We start from the raw sequence: 16298 nt of genomic DNA, 5'->3' as shown, positions 1-16298 counted from the left end.
ATAGCTGGGGACATTTCATGTACAGCGATATCGTTGACTTGATTTCAAATTATTGCACAGATACTATTTAAACTGAACTTAGCTGAATGATGACATCATCGATTTCAATGACGAAATGCCTTTAACTGTCATTTTGCTTTATTGACGCACTGTGTTCCTAATTAATGTTGTTCAGTTGCATTGACACAATCCTTTTTGTTTAAAGCGCAATTTAAAAAAAAAAAAAAAACGAGTCCAAACAATGACCCCTGCAACGGGTAGTGTTCCAAATGTAATGCCACTTTAGCTAATGATGGGTCCATCCGGAATTTGACGGTGCTAGGGCTGTGTCAGCGTCAGAAAAAGCCATGCATTGTTCAGTTATGTCGGTGCAGTAGCGTCGGTTGGGGGAGAAACAGCAACATGCACAGCTCCTCGTTAGTATAGTGGACACTGTCTCCGCCTGTCACGCGGAAGACCGGGGTTCGATTCCCCGACGGGGAGAGCTAGCTCTTTTCGGCTTCTGAATGATCCATCCAAAAGTTTTGGGAGGAGCCACAGGTCACAGAAGGAGTTCTGCTTCGACATCAGCCCGAGCCAAAAGACATGCGTTGGCCGGGAATCGAACCCAGGTCAACTGCTTGGAAGGCAGCTATGCTCGCCACTTGCGCCGTCGTTAAGAAGGCTCGAAGTGCACGAGTCGCCGATAGGGCTAGAGGAGCTGATGAGATCTTTGTTTGGACCCGTCACTAAAGAGAGCCTTCCAGAGTTTGCATCCCGTCACGTACAAGAAAGTGCTGCCATCCCATGCCAGCTAAATAAACACTAAGTGCTGACAGCGCAAACGCAGAGAGTGCAAATACAGACGATGACCAGTGGCACGCCCTCCTGCAGCGTGTTGGCGGACGGCCAAATTGATTCTGCTATTGCATTTTGATGTAGCTCTGTCCTCGGTCCACCAATAACCACAGGCCCAATCAAGGCAATCTCTTTCTCATGCCTCCATCTGAAAAGTTGGAGAAAATCTTATATGAATAAAAGAGTCTTTTAAAGAAATCCCTTATTCCGAGGTCACCGTAGCCACCAGATCCATTCTGTATCCAGATCAGTGGGCCGCTTCAGTCACCCGGATCTAGTCAGTATCCAGACAAGATGGTGGATCAACACCTAGAAAGGACCTCTATGGCCCTGAAACACAGCGGAGACCGGGACAACTAGATGAGCCCCAGATACAGATCCCCTGTAAAGACCTTGTCTTAGACGACCACCAGGACAAGACCACAGGAAACAGATGATTCTTCTGCACAGTCCGACTTTTCTGCAGCCTGGAGCTGATTTGCTGGTTTCTTCTGACCAGAGGAGAACTGTCTCCCCGACTGAGCCTGGTTTCTCACCAGGTTTTTTCTCCATTTTTTCACCGATCGAGTTTTGGTTCCTTGCCTCTGTCGCCTCTGGCAGGCATAGCTGGGGACACTTCATGTACAGCGATATCGTTGACTTGATTGCAAATTATTGCACAGATACTATTTAAACTGAACTTAGCTGAATGATGACATCATCGATTTCAATGACGAAATGCCTTTAACTGTCATTTTGCTTTATTGACGCACTGTGTTCCTAATTAATGTTGTTCAGTTGCATTGACACAATCCTTTTTGTTTAAAGCGCAATTTAAAAAAAAAAAAAAAAAAAAAAAAGAGTCCAAACAATGACCCCTGCAACGGGTAGTGTTCCAAATGTTATGCGACTTTAGCTAATTATGGGTCAATCCAGAATTTGACGGTGCTAGGGCTGTGTCAGCGTCAGAAAAAGCCATGCATTGTTCAGTTATGTCGGTGCAGTAGCGTCGGTTGGGGGAGAAACAGCAACATGCGCAGCTCCTCGTTAGTATAGTGGACAGTATCTCCGCCTGTCACGCGGAGGCCAGTCGCGGATAGGTGTAGACCGCTGACTAGCCAATAGGAACGAAGGCAATTCCAGGGAGGCGGGCCGAAAAAAATACACAGAATTGGAGGTTCGAATCCCGTCTCGGCCACAAATACCATTAAATTAGTTTGTATTCATTTTTTCATCTAGATACACTGTAGGTACGATTAACATATAATAAACGAACTTTGTGAACAAAGATAAAATAAATATTGTAATAATTGTTGTTTTGTAGGATGTAAAAAATGTGCAACGATCTTAAGAAACAAATTTATTTTTAATATAGAAAATTGTGAATTATTAAAAATAATATTTTGATAATGTTTCAGGCCTTTATTTTTAAAGAGACATCTATTTATATTTGTATAACTGTGTACAGAAAACCCATAAATATGTAATATAACTAACACTCACAAAAAAGTAAGTTTTCCATTTTATTTATAGTAAAGTAATTACTTATATACTTATTATAAAAATGATAAGAAAAACTAACCAAAATATATAATGATTAAATAAATATATCTTAATAAATCTTAATAAATATTTACATTATAATAGGGAATAGTTATTTTTAATATAGAACAATTAGAATAATTAAAAAAGAACATTTGGTAATGTTTCAGGCCCTTATTTTTAAAGAGAAATTCATTTTATATTTGTATAACTATGTACAGAAAACCCATATATATATATATGAAATATAACCAATAACAGCAAAAAAGTAAGTTTCTAATTTTTATCTATAGGTCAGTAATACATATATTATATAAAACTGAAAAATTTAATTATTAAAGTACAGTACTTACCAAAATATTTAATAGTTAAATAAATAAACATTAAATAATTATATATTAAACAACAACAATAATAAAAAGAGAGAACACAGGAAAAACAATTAAATTGTGTTTTAAATTAAATAATTATGAACAATTATGTATATTTAATAGTAACAGTGATTAACATTTAGTGTTTTCAAATCTGAGCAAGATAATATCAACGCAAGTCTATAAAATTTACTTATAAAAAAACACTAACAATGCAAATAAGGCCAATGTTTCAGGTATTTTAAAGATCACAAATGGGAATAAATAATTTAAAATTACAGATTAAACAACAATAATAATAATAAAATCTACAGTTGTGGATAACACGGGGGAGAAAATACAAGAAACACATATTTTAAATTAAAAAAGAGTTTAATAGCAACAGTTATTAACATATAGTGTTTATGAGGCAAGATAAAATAATGCAAGTCAATAAAATAAAAATAAAAACACTAAAATACAAGGCAATACAATAAAATATATTACTTTTGGTATTTTAATGAACAGAAATAGAAAACAGAAATAAATTAAATAATTTACAATTATAGATTAAATAACAACAACAACAATAATGATAATATAATCTAAAGTTGTGGATAACGGGGGGGGGGGGGGGGGGGAACAAGAAATGAAATAATTATGTAGACAGTTTAGTTATAACAGTTATTAACAATGCAAGTCAACAATATAAAAACCCCACTAAAATACAATGCAATAGAATAAAATAATCATTTCGGTATTTTATTGAACAAAAGGAAATAAATGAAATAATTAAAAAAACAAACAAATTTTAATAAAAAATTTTTACAAGTGCAACAAAATATATATACATATATACACAACCTTGTGCAAGGAATGTCTTTGTCAAATGACATGCCCAGATCTCAAATACTGTTTTGTAGCACAGTGAAGTCATTTTTTCTTTTCCTTTATCCACCTCTGCTTCTCAGTCTCATAGAATGGAGACTGCTGAAAGTCTCTCCATGACATTTCTGCACTCATTCCCTGAGCCTGATAAAGAGAAAACACTTTAGCAGGACAGTAAATGTATTTGCCTGCCACTCCAGGTAAACCAGTGTGAATATGAGGACTGTTGGGTCCTTGTTTCAGTGGCAGGTGGCAGAATCTGCACAGACGACCAGTAGGATGCTCTACTGCTGACTTCCGCTTGCTTCTCTCATCAGTGACCCTCTTCCTAGCTGCCCCTCTCTGCTTAGAGGCCTCCAGTTCCCGCTGAAAAAAAGGAGTCTATGCAAAGTCTTCAAAAGGCATTCTGGGGTTGGTCAGGCCCTCTGCTGAATATGTGTCAAATACTTTCTTGGAGCAGTAGAAGTATTTAACATCACTACCTTGATAGAAGAAATGTATTGAGGAGCCATCACCCATGTATCGAGACTTAGGCTGGCCACAGGCTAAACAGGATCTGGTTTGCTTTTTTTGCAGCGCCTGCAATTGTTGTTGCTGCTGAACTGCCTGCTGCTTCTCTATGATGTCCTTCACCATCTTCTCGAGCGCTGTCTGGTCCAGAGGGACAGCCTCAGGAACAGCCTTTGCAGGTGGATTGACTGGGGCAGGTGGCAGTACTGTCACTGGGACTCTGATTGTTTCACTGCCTGAGTGAAGACGCTTCCATAACTGCTGTGTCTCCAAGAGCTTTTCTGGGCTGGTGTTGAGAGAAGCATTAGTGTTCTTTTTTTTAGCAAGGTGTTTTATGTACCTGCTTATGTGCTGCTTTGTGGTGGAATGCAGAAGGCTGTTGGGGTCAGTACAGGCACTCTGTACCATAGCAGCATATTCAGCATCCACCTTTGTAAGGAGATCCTTGCTCCCATGATGCTTGGCCAGCAAACCATCAATTGCATTTCTCATTGGATCCGTCCATCTGTTATGGTCCAACACAAAAACTCGGCCACCGGTCTTAATAGGTCCAGTGCGAGCAGCACAGGGAGAAGCAGCTACAGGCAGTGGTGATGTGCTTGGGAGTTCTAAAAGAGATTCACAAAATTACTAACTTAAGTATTTGTTTTTTGTGTCCATAGATGAGGCAGACAGATTACACACATTGACGCCTGTATGTATTATATAGTTACCTCCAAATAAAAGACACTCCTCAGATGTTTGTTCCTTCACTGTCACAGCACTTGGTGTAGGAAACTGGTGAAAAATGACAGGCTGTGAGGTAGCCTCTGGTTCTGCAGCAAGAGGGGTCTCGGCAGAAGAGGTATCCTTTAAGCATTCCTAAAAAAATGAGTGCAATATGCAAGTGAGAATTATAAATGTATTATTTTTATTAAAAAAAACTGTTATCAATTTTTTTAAAGACTTACCTGAGATGGGAATGGAAACGGAACGCCAGATGAAGACTCCTCTTGCATCTCCACATCTCCTAGGTCTGTCTTCCTGCTTTTGTGCTTGTCAAAGTCAAGAGGCACAGGTCGACAACCTGGCTCCACGTATTGCAGGCCAAACCTCTCTCCTGTGTCCCTGCTGGAGATGTGCAAGGCTGGATATTTGGGTTGCCCTGTCACTCTTATAGATGCCCTGTTTAACTCCATCATCAAAACAGGGTCAAACACTCCAGGTAAGACAACCCCAGGCTGCTTCAGGTCCACCAGCCGCTGATAATTCCAGCGTGCCACACCAGTCATACCCTGTGCTTGGAACAACTCAGGAGAGACACGATTGCCTGTTACCCACTGAGCCTGGTGGAAATGAAACCCCTCCTGCTGTGAAGTGCCTCTCACAGGGATCCAAATCGGCACAGCAGCTCCATCACCCTTGACATGATTCAGCTGTAGGGTTCCACCATATCTGTAGAGGATTCCTTCCTCCACCTCAGGATCACTCAGGCAGCCTCTAAGGATGTGGATACGCTGAATCCACCATAATTTTAACATTGAGGGTTTGAAAAGGAAGATGTTGTTGGGATCCTTTGCCAGATAGAAATGGTGTAACACTTCTTCCACCCTTTGAACCAGCTCTCTGGGATGTGGCACTTTTGTCCTGCAGTGCTCTCTGATGTGCAGCTTGGTGGGATTAGCAGGCTCGATACCACAGAATCTGTATGCGTTCTTCAGTTTCTCCAGGTCACTCTGATCAACTACAGAGAAGGCAGAAGAGAGGAACTGGCAGAAGGAGCCATACAGAGGATGGTGCTCCGAAACACACTCCCTGGTGAACCGCCGCATACAGTGAAACAAGTCCAGTTTAACAACCATGTCCTCGTTGAACTTCCTGCAAGCGGCATGAAAATTCTTGAGGTTTCCTGATGTAACCTCTGCCACAATAGCTTCTGTGGTCCTCCAGGCTTCCCACTGCTGGTGCTCATAAGGTCCTGGGTCCATCACTCTGAAAGCGGCACAGCAGTCCCTAAGTACATAAAGGAGAAAGAAAAATACATTTTAATGTATTCATAACCTTTGCTTACACCACTTGATGTAATGTTTGGTTAGATGTGATGATTTATACCTGTCCACCCACTGGTACTTGGCCTTGGGAATACCAGCAGCACTGTAGCGATTGGATAGCCCACAGTACATTGACTCCAATGACTGCTCACTTTCACTCTGCAGCATCACCCAGGACAGAATCATCCAGTTCTCGTTCATCACAGCATAGGATGACATTGTGCCAGATAAGAGGGTCACTTTTCTAGCAACTTTGCGTGTGTGATCTGACCTGAACACCTGTCCAAAAGTGCCTTGTAGGAGCTGAGTGAGAGCTGCTTCCTGCCGCTGATATTCATGAAGGAGGCACTCTATTAAATAGTGTGCAGAGACAGACACCCCATTCCACCCATCAGTGTCTCCGTAATCCCCAAACGGTGCAGGTGTGTCATCCTTCCTCAGTGCCCCAGTGATGGTTTTCTGACCATACATCCCTGCTTCAGCATCCCTGACATTCTGCACACTGAGAAGGTAAGCCAGATGTGCTCTTTCAAATTTAAGGTGAAGCACCTCAGACAGCTGGTTGACCATGTCATTAGGGGATTTTCCAGAGCGCCTCAGTTCATCCATCACTGTTTTACAGATTGCCTTCTTATGGGTGAGGAAGGCTGGCAAGACGTTTCTGAATCGCTGTGGTAGAATGTCCAGCCACTGAGGTTTATCAGCAAACCAGTATCTTTTGCATGCCTTACAACACAGACGTGAAGCAAGGATGTAAAATTGCCCAGTAGTACCAAGGATCACTCTGGGTCTTCCCACACCAGAGGACACAACATTTGGATTTTGACATCTGTAAAGACAAGGCAGGATGTAATTGTTCCTAAGCCTTTCCATTATACTGTGCTCAGGTTTCCAAATGAAAAATGGATGGAGTTGGAAGTATTTGGGTGATGGAAGGCCAGTGTTTGTCTCTATAAGCTCAGGCTGAGGTGGATAGCGCCACAAGGAGACCATATTCATGAGGTGTCTTACTGGGTGTGATCCTGGCCAGAGCCCCATGGATTCCATCTCTGTCTTCATCCAAATTCTTTGATGAAGAGAGCAGTTCCAGCGGCTGATATCTTGCAAGTAGCTAGGAACAGGTGCTTCTTTCTGTACAGAAGGCATTGATGCAGGAGCTGTAGGTGCTGATTGTGCAGCAGGAGGTGGTACAGGCCCATCAGTCTGTGAAGAAGGCATACTGGGACTGGGAGAACTAGAGACTGCATGTGATGTCGACAGAACTGGATGGAACACAAAAAAAAAAAAAAATATATATATATATATATATATATATATATATATATATATATATATATATATATATATATATATATATATATATATATGTGTGTGTGTGTGTATTAACAATGATTGCACATGATGTGTATTTAACTGTCTTTACCTTTTTTGTAGCTGAGAACAGGGGCTTCAGTCAGTGCAGATGGCATTGGTGCCGGTGTTGATTGTGTTGCTGCAGGTGGTACAGAGCCTTCACCCCGTGAAGAAGGCCTACACACAGGAACTGATGTTGATGGAGGCTGTGGCAGACCTGCATGGAACAGCACAAGGAGGAAATAAAAAATATATTAAAACACTGAATGTACATGATGTGTATTTAATTGTCTTGACTACATTAAATGACTCATTTAATGTAATGCATGAATCATTGTTTATTCTATCATTCTATTTATTCTAGGAATGCAAATTCTAATAATGTTCAAAAGTCTGTAAGTAAACATTCCACTTATAACAACAAATGACACTTTAAATACAATGCATACAATTCATGAAGTGCACTCACCCTCACCACTGGTATGTTCAACCCTTAATTATAGTTAGAACAAAAAAAAACATGTTTTTTAGAACAGGCAAGAACACTGCCAAAGCAACAAATAAGATAATTAAATTCAGAAATAGAGGATAAGTCTGTATGTAACAGAATAAGCCTCTGAATCTGATTTGGAAAGTAACCTGCTGTAGACAAGTGTGTGGATTCCGTGGCTGCAGATGATCCTGAAAATTAAGCATAATTTGAAAATTTTTGCTCCAGTATGTGCAATTGCATGTGTCAAAAACATGCTGAACTTGAAATGGCTCTGTATAACACACATGACGTGACTCTTGATTCACTTACTCAGCTTTGTGAGATACTTTGTTGGAGACAGACTCAGCATTATCCTCTCCAGTTCTTCATCCTCCTCCATCACTATAAAACAAAATCAATGGATCAGTAGGCTTTAAGTAACAATATAAGCAAATTTGCATGAATTTTATTAACTTACCAGGCTGATCAGAAGCAGTACTGGAAGGAACAAGTGGTCTTGCAGTGGAAGCTGATGGTGAGGGCAACGGAGGAGTGTTTATTGTCAGCTGTTGTTGCTGCTGTTTTAAAAGATACTGCTGCAAGTTGTACATTTTGCTGCCTGGAACACACTTCTGCTTCATTATAAAGAAAGCATATCCATCTGCCCTGGTATCCCAAATTTGTCTCCAAGTGTTTTGAGCTCTTGTTCCAAATCCAACAGTATTGTCTTCCTCTATCAAAACTGGCAATGGATCTGGCCTTTGAGACAGATACCGTTTAAGATCATCAATTTCCTTAAAGCTTCTTGAGTATTCAATAAAGGAAATTAGACTATCTTTGCAAGGACCCTCTGGGTTGAACTGCCCAGCCTTTTCTTCTTCCTCAACCTTATTGGACAGGTACAAAGCATAGCCGACATCATTCTCTAGTAACCACCTGAAAGACTGGCCCTTGTATTTGCCAAACTATAGAATGTATTCTCCCAACACCTCTTGCTTGTCAGAGACATCCCCTCCTCTCTGTAAGACAACAGAACGGGCATTCATCCTGACCAGATCTTCTCTTTGAGGTGTTGACTTGTTCTGCAGTGAAGGGTTGTCTTTAATTTTATTTGCCTCTTCTGATGGGTCCCGGCGTAAATGGCCTGATGGGCCTTTCCTGAAAGACACCTTGTATCTCCCGGGGAAAAAAACTGTTTTCTTCATGTTGCAGTTCTGAAATCATGGCCACATAAAAATACTTAATATAGTGAAATAAGACAGTTATCAGCAGCAGTTATATATATATATATATATATATATATTATTATATATAAGTTATTTTAACTTGCCATAATATTTCATAATATTACAGTTTTTTAGCTTAATAAATGCAGCCTTAGAGCATAATAGACTTATAAATTTGTGTTATTTAATATTTATTTATAAATATAAATAATAAATTTATAAAATATTTATTATGAAAATGTATACATGTATATATTAAAACAAGTTTAACTAATTAAAAATGTTGTTTTATATACACACAGTTTAAATTATACCATTAAATTGCACAAGTACAATGTAATATATATAATAATATAGAATATATATGTAATAAATGTAATATGTGTGTAATACATATTAATTACATTATGAGTATCATATTGCATTGTTAACATTTTCAAAAAAACATTTTTAAGTACTTAGAGATCAATTATGAAACCTTCACTCTTACAAAGAAACTATAACAATTATATAAAATAACTGCTGTATGTTCAACTATGAGTTTGGTTTAATATTTCCTAACATCACAAACCATTCAACACAATTAACAATACCATTACATGAGAATATACATGTCATTTATATGATAATGTATTTACAATACAGAAAGTTAATATTGCTAAAGTAACGTAGCATTTAACTTAACTTACCTTCTCGCTTAACGTTAATTGCGTTGATCTCGAACTCTTACGTAAAAACAGCGGTCACCTGAGGTAAAACTTTTGCGACGGTAGTTTAGACAGTAAATGCTTGCCAGCAAACTTGTTTTGTTTTGTACAACAATTCGGTAAACAGATATCTCTCCGATCGTGAAACTGGTCTCCTCCCCTCCTCCACTCACTACGAATGATTGACAGATGACACCAGGCTTCTTAAATTCCCCGCCACGGAAGAGGCGAAACAGCGCCAGGAAATCTACATGTGGCCACAAATATATTGCATCCGTAGTGTTAAGCACTACCATAGAGAATGAATGGGAAAAGTTAAGAGAAGTTACGCTTAACTATTTTCGGCTCCCGCGCGGAAGACCGGGGTTCGATTCCCTGACGGGGAGAGCTAGCTCTTTTCGGCTTCTGAACCATCCATCCAAAAGTTTTGGGAGGAGCCACAGGTCACAGAAGGAGTTCTGCTTCGACATCAGCCCGAGCCAAAGGACATGCGTTGGCCGGGAATCGAAACCGGGTCAACTGCTTGGAAGGCAGCTATGCTCACCACTATACCACCAACGCAGTCAGCAGTCAGCCACTTGCGCCGTCGATAAGAAGGCTCGAAGTGCACGAGTCGCCGATAGGGCTAGAGGAGCTGATGAGATCTTTGTTTGGACCCGTCACTAAAGAGAGCCTTCCAGAGTTTGCATCCCGTCACGTACAAGAAAGTGCTGCCTTCCCATGCCAGCTAAATAAACACTAAGTGCTGACAGCGCAAACGCACAGAGTGCAAATACAGACGATGACCAGTGGCACGCCCTCCTGCAGCGTGTTGGCGGACGGCCAAATTGATTCTGCTATTGCATTTTGATGTAGCTCTGTCCTCGGCCCACCAATAACCACAAGCCCAATCAAGGCAATCTCTTTCTCATGCCTCCATCTGAAAAGTTGGAAAAAATCTTATATGAATAAAAGAGTCTTTTAAAGAAATCCCTTATTCCGAGGTCACCGTAGCCACCAGATCTATTCTGTATCCAGATCAGTGGGCCGCTTCAGTCACCCGGATCCAGTCAGTATCCAGACAAGATGGTGGATCAACACCTAGAAAGGACCTCTATGGCCCTGAAACACAGCGGAGACCGGGACAACTAGATGAGCCCCAGATACAGATCCCCTGTAAAGACCTTGTCTTAGACCACCACAAGGACAAGACCATAGGAAACAGATGATTCTTCTGCACAGTCTGACTTTTCTGCAGCCTGGAGCTGATTTGCTGGTTTCTTCTGACCAGAGGAGAACTGTCTCCCCGACTGAGCCTGGTTTCTCACCGGGTTTTTTCTCCATTTTTTCACCGATCGAGTTTTGGTTCCTTGCCTCTGTCGCCTCTGGCAGGCATAGCTGGGGACACTTCATGTACAGCGATATCATTGACTTGATTGCAAATTATTGCACAGATACTATTTAAACTGAACTTAGCTGAATGATGACATCATCGATTTCAATGACGAAATGCCTTTAACTGTCATTTTGCTTTATTGACGCACTGTGTTCCTAATTAATGTTGTTCAGTTGCATTGACACAATCCTTTTTGTTTAAAGCGCAATTAAAAAAAGTCCAAACAATGACCCCTGCAACGGGTAGTGTTCCAAATGTAATGCCACTTTAGCTAATGATGGGTCCATCCGGAATTTGATGGTGCTAGGGCTGTGTCAGCGTCAGAAAAAGCCATGCATTGTTCAGTTATGTCGGTGCAGTAGCGTCGGTTGGGGGAGAAACAGCAACATGCGCAGCACCTCGTTAGTATAGTGGACAGTATCTCCGCCTGTCACGCGGAAGACCGGGGTTCGATTCCCCTACGGGGAGAGCTAGCTCTTTTCGGCTTCCGAACGATCCATCCAAAAGTTTTGGGAGGAGCCACAGGTCACAGAAGGAGTTCTGCTTCGACATCAGCCCGAGCCAAAGGACACACGTTGGCCGGGAATTGAACCCGGGTCAACTGCTTGGAAGGCAGCTATGCTCACCACTATACCACCAACGCAGTCAGCAGTCAGCCACTTGCGCCGTCGTTAAGAAGGCTCAAAGTGCACGAGTCGCCGATAGGGCTAGAGGAGCTGATGAGATCTTTGTATGGACCCATCACTAAAGAGAGCCTTCCAGAGTCTGCATCCCGTCACGTACAAGAAAGTGCTGCCTTCCCATGCCAGCTAAATAAACACTAAGTGCTGACAGCACAAACGCAGAGAGTGCAAATACAGAGGATGACCAGTGGCACGCCCTCCTGCAGCGTGTTGGCGGACGGCCAAATTGATTCTGCTATTGCATTTTGATGTAGCTCTGTCCTCGGTCCACCAATAACCACAAGCCCAATCAAGGCAATCTCTTTCTAATGCCTCCATCTGAAAAGTTGGAGAAAATCTTATATGAATAAAAGAGTCTTTTAAAGAAATCCCTTATTCCGAGGTCACCGTAGCCACCAGATCCATTCTGTATCCAGATCAGTGGGCCGCTTCAGTCACCCGGATCCAGTCAGTATCCAGACAAGATGGTGGATCAACACCTAGAAAGGACCTCTATGGCCCTGAAACACAGCGGAGACCGGGACAACTAGATGAGCCCCAGATACAGATGCCCTGTAAAGACCTTGTCTTAGACGACCACCAGGACAAGACCACAGGAAACAGATGATTCTTCTGCACAGTCTGACTTTTCTGCAGCCTGGAGCTGATTTGCTGGTTTCTTCTGACCAGAGGAGAACTGTCTCCCCGACTGAGCCTGGTTTCTCACCGGGTTTTTTCTCCATTTTTTCACTGATCGAGGTTTGGTTCCTTGCCTCTGTCGCCTCTGGCAGGCATAGCTGGGGACACTTCATGTACAGCGATATCGTTGACTTGATTGCAAATTATTGCACAGATACTATTTAAACTGAACTTAGCTGAATGATGACATCATCAATTTCAATGACGAAATGCCTTTAACTGTCATTTTGCTTTATTGACGCACTGTGTTCCTAATTAATGTTGTTCAGTTGCATTGACACAATCCTTTTTGTTTAAAGCGCAATTAAAAAAAAAAAAAAGAGTCCAAACAATGACCCCTGCAACGGGTAGTGTTCCAAATGTTATGCGACTTTAGCTAATGATGGGTCCATCCGGAATTTGACGGTGCTAGGGCTGTGTCAGCGTCAGAAAAAGCCATGCATTGTTCAGTTATGTCGGTGCAGTAGCGTTGGTTGGGGGAGAAACGGCAGCATGCGCAGCTCCTTGTTAGTATAGTGGACAGTATCTCCGCCTGTCACGCGGAAGACCGGGGTTCGATTCCCCGACGGGGAGAGCTAGCTCTTTTCGGCTTCCGAATGATCCATCCAAAAGTTTTGGGAGGAGCCACAGGTCACAGAAAGAGTTCTGCTTCGACATCAGCCCGAGCCAAAGGACATGCGTTGGCCGGGAATCAAACCCGGGTCAACTGCTTGGAAGGCAGCTATGCTCACCACTATACCACCAACGCAGTCAGCAGTCAGCCACTTGCGCCGTCGCTAAGAAGGCTCGAAGTGCACGAGTCGCCGATAGGGCTAGAGGAGCTGATGAGATCTTTGTTTGGACCCGTCACTAAAGAGAGCCTTCCAGAATTTGCATCCCGTCACGTACAAGAAAGTGCTGCCTTCCCATGCCAGCTAAATAAACACTAAGTGCTGACAGCGCAAACGCAGAGAGTGCAAATACAGACGATGACCAGTGGCACGCCCTCCTGCAGCGTGTTGGCGGACGGCCAAATTGATTCTGCTCTTGACATTTCGATGTAGCTCTGCTGTGAGTAGAGCACCCAAAAATACAGGTCACTCGCAAAAGTTCCCCTCCACGGAAATCTTTAGTAAAAGGCGAAAGATTTATGCGACAATGAAGAGAAACTCGAGCTGTGTCTACGACCCTTCGGGCCTGTGCGCTGCCTCTGGTAAACCACTACGCTCGCCAAGGGTCATCAAGGGTGACGACGCCTTCCCGCATGCGTTTCGTCAGCCCCCCCCCAACTCCAAAAGGGAGGAGTAAAACTCACAAAAGTCCCCTCGGTTCACCAATAACCACAAGCCAAATCAAGGCAATCTCTTTCTCATGCCTCCATCTGAAAAGTTGGAGAAAATCTTATATGAATAAAAGAGTCTTTTAAAGAAATCCCTTATTCCGAGGTCACCGTAGCCACCAGATCCAGTCTGTATCCAGATCAGTGGGCCGCTTCAGTCACCCGGATCCAGTCAGTATCCAGACAAGATGGTTGATCAACACCTAGAAAGGACCTCTATGGCCCTGAAACACCTCTAGCCCTATCGGACAACTAGATGAGCCCCAGATACAGATCCCCTGTAAAGACCTTGTCTCAGACGACCACCAGGACAAGACCACAGGAAACAGATGATTCTTCTGCACAGTCTGACTTTTCTGCAGCCTGGAGCTGATTTGCTGGTTTCTTCTGACCAGAGGAGAACTGTCTCCCCGACTGAGCCTGGTTTCTCACCGGGTTTTTTGTCCATTTTTTCACCGATCGAGCTTTGGTTCCTTGCCTCTGTCGCGTCTGGCAGGCATAGCTGGGGACACTTCATGTACAGCGATATCGTTGACTTGATTGCAAATTATTGCACAGATACTATTTAAACTGAACTTAGCTGAATGATGACATCACCGATTTCAATGACGAAATGCCTTTAACTGTCATTTTGCTTTATTGATGAACTGTGTTCCTAATTAATGTTGTTCAGTTGCATTGACACGATCCTTTTTGTTTAAAGCGCAATTAAAAAAAAAGAAAAAAAAAAAAGAGTCCAAACAATGACCCCTGCAACGGGTAGTGTTCCAAATGTTATGCGACTTTAGCTAATGATGGGTCCATCCGGAATTTGACGGTGCTAGGGCTGTGTCAGCGTCAGAAAAAGCCATGCATTGTTCAGTTATGTCGGTGCAGTAGCGTCAGTTGGGGGAGAAACGGCAGCATGTGCAGCTCCTTGTTAGTATAGTGGACAGTTTCTCCGCCTGTCACGCGGAAGACCGGGGTTTGATTCCCCGACGGGGAGAGCTAGCTCTTTTCGGCTTCCGAATGATCCATCCAAAAGTTTTGGGAGGAGCCACAGGTCACAGAAGGAGTTCTGCGTCGACATCAGCCCGAGCCAAAGGACATGCGTTTGCCGGGAATCGAACCCAGGTCAACTGCTTGGAAGGCAGCTATGCTCACCACTATACCACCAACTGACAGTGCAGTAAACTATACAGCCATGTTTACGTTTACTTTCACTTTTAACGGAAAGGGTGGAGTGAGTAATTAATGGCGGAAAGGGAAATGGAGGTGAGGCCTATTTAGTCAGGTGGAAGGAGGACACGTCATCGGGGTATGTTTCGATTCGTGAGAAGGAGAGTGAAGTAAATGGTTACCATGTGGAGTGGAAGGCGGCGTTTGTTTGAACTGAGGCTTCCCGCGCACGCTGTCTGATGCGACGTGGAGTCTGGCGATTCCATAGCGACGCACCTTAAAGATCGGCTGTTGTTGGTGAGCGGTTCACTCTCAAACGAGTCCAAGGCGTTAAACTTCCTTCCTGGAGCCAGACGAGGTCCAACTACACTCTCCAGTTTGCAATTCTGTCCGCCAAAATTGGTCAGTGTGCCCGACGCGCAATCTCACACTACACTCATTCACACGCTATCAGACACACACACATTCCATTCAGATCCGCACATTTGTTTTATTGCTTATTCGTGCTTTTTGATTAAGTTGAATGCCTTATCGTTGATCTTTAAAGTTTTGCATTTTGTTTGAGTATTCAACCACGAAATGTGAATTCAAAATGTTTTTTCCTCTTTCTCTTTTGGTTATATGTAAAGTTTGGCGTGAATATGGACACACGAATCTGCCAGTGTTGAAGCCCAGCTAGAGTGTGACCAGTATGACCTGGGATTTCCTTTATAGCATTTGTGATTGTGTGAACACTGATTTGGAACTGAGAAATTTAACTGTTACGTTAAGAACTATATCTATCTATTTCTTTATTTACTGTTTGTTTGGTTGTTTTTTTCTAAATAAGTATTTTTTTTATAATGTTTATGGACATTATGCAATAAATTCCAACTTGTTTTGAAATACTTGTTTTTGTATGTAATCAGTGGTTTTCTTTTGCTATCCTGGGTTGTTTGATTTTTGTCAGTTTTAGAAAACTGTCTGGCGCCCGAATTTGTCGTTAAAAAAATAATAATTTAAGTTTAGGGCAGCCACCACCACTGTTACAGAGTGGCGCCCGACAAGGGACTTGAACACAATTGAGTGTGAATACGTGACTACTTGTGAATGTGAATTTGCATTGACTTATTGAATTTAATTTTTTTCTTTACTTGAATTGTTATTTTCTTTATGTATTTACATAATTGGGAAGTTTTGAATTTTGGAACTT

At 42.2% G+C, this 16298-nt stretch overlaps 2 non-coding genes across 2 annotated transcripts; one reads left to right on the top strand and one right to left on the bottom strand.

Moving 5' to 3' along the window:
• The first annotated feature begins 13131 nt into the window (after positions 1-13131).
• Positions 13132-13203, top strand: trnad-guc (transfer RNA aspartic acid (anticodon GUC)). The gene has a single exon. It is a non-coding gene; the product is annotated as a tRNA-Asp (tRNA).
• Positions 13204-13671: 468 nt separating this feature from the next.
• LOC132145928 (U5 spliceosomal RNA) lies at positions 13672-13786 on the bottom strand. The gene has a single exon (XR_009434687.1). It is a non-coding gene; the product is annotated as a U5 spliceosomal RNA (small nuclear RNA).
• Between the last annotated feature and the right edge of the window lie 2512 nt (positions 13787-16298).

The sequence above is a fragment of the Carassius carassius genome, chromosome 8 (assembly GCF_963082965.1).
Source record: "Carassius carassius chromosome 8, fCarCar2.1, whole genome shotgun sequence".
NCBI classification, from domain to species: domain Eukaryota; kingdom Metazoa; phylum Chordata; class Actinopteri; order Cypriniformes; family Cyprinidae; genus Carassius; species Carassius carassius.
This window is presented reverse-complemented; position numbering and strand designations above follow the sequence as displayed.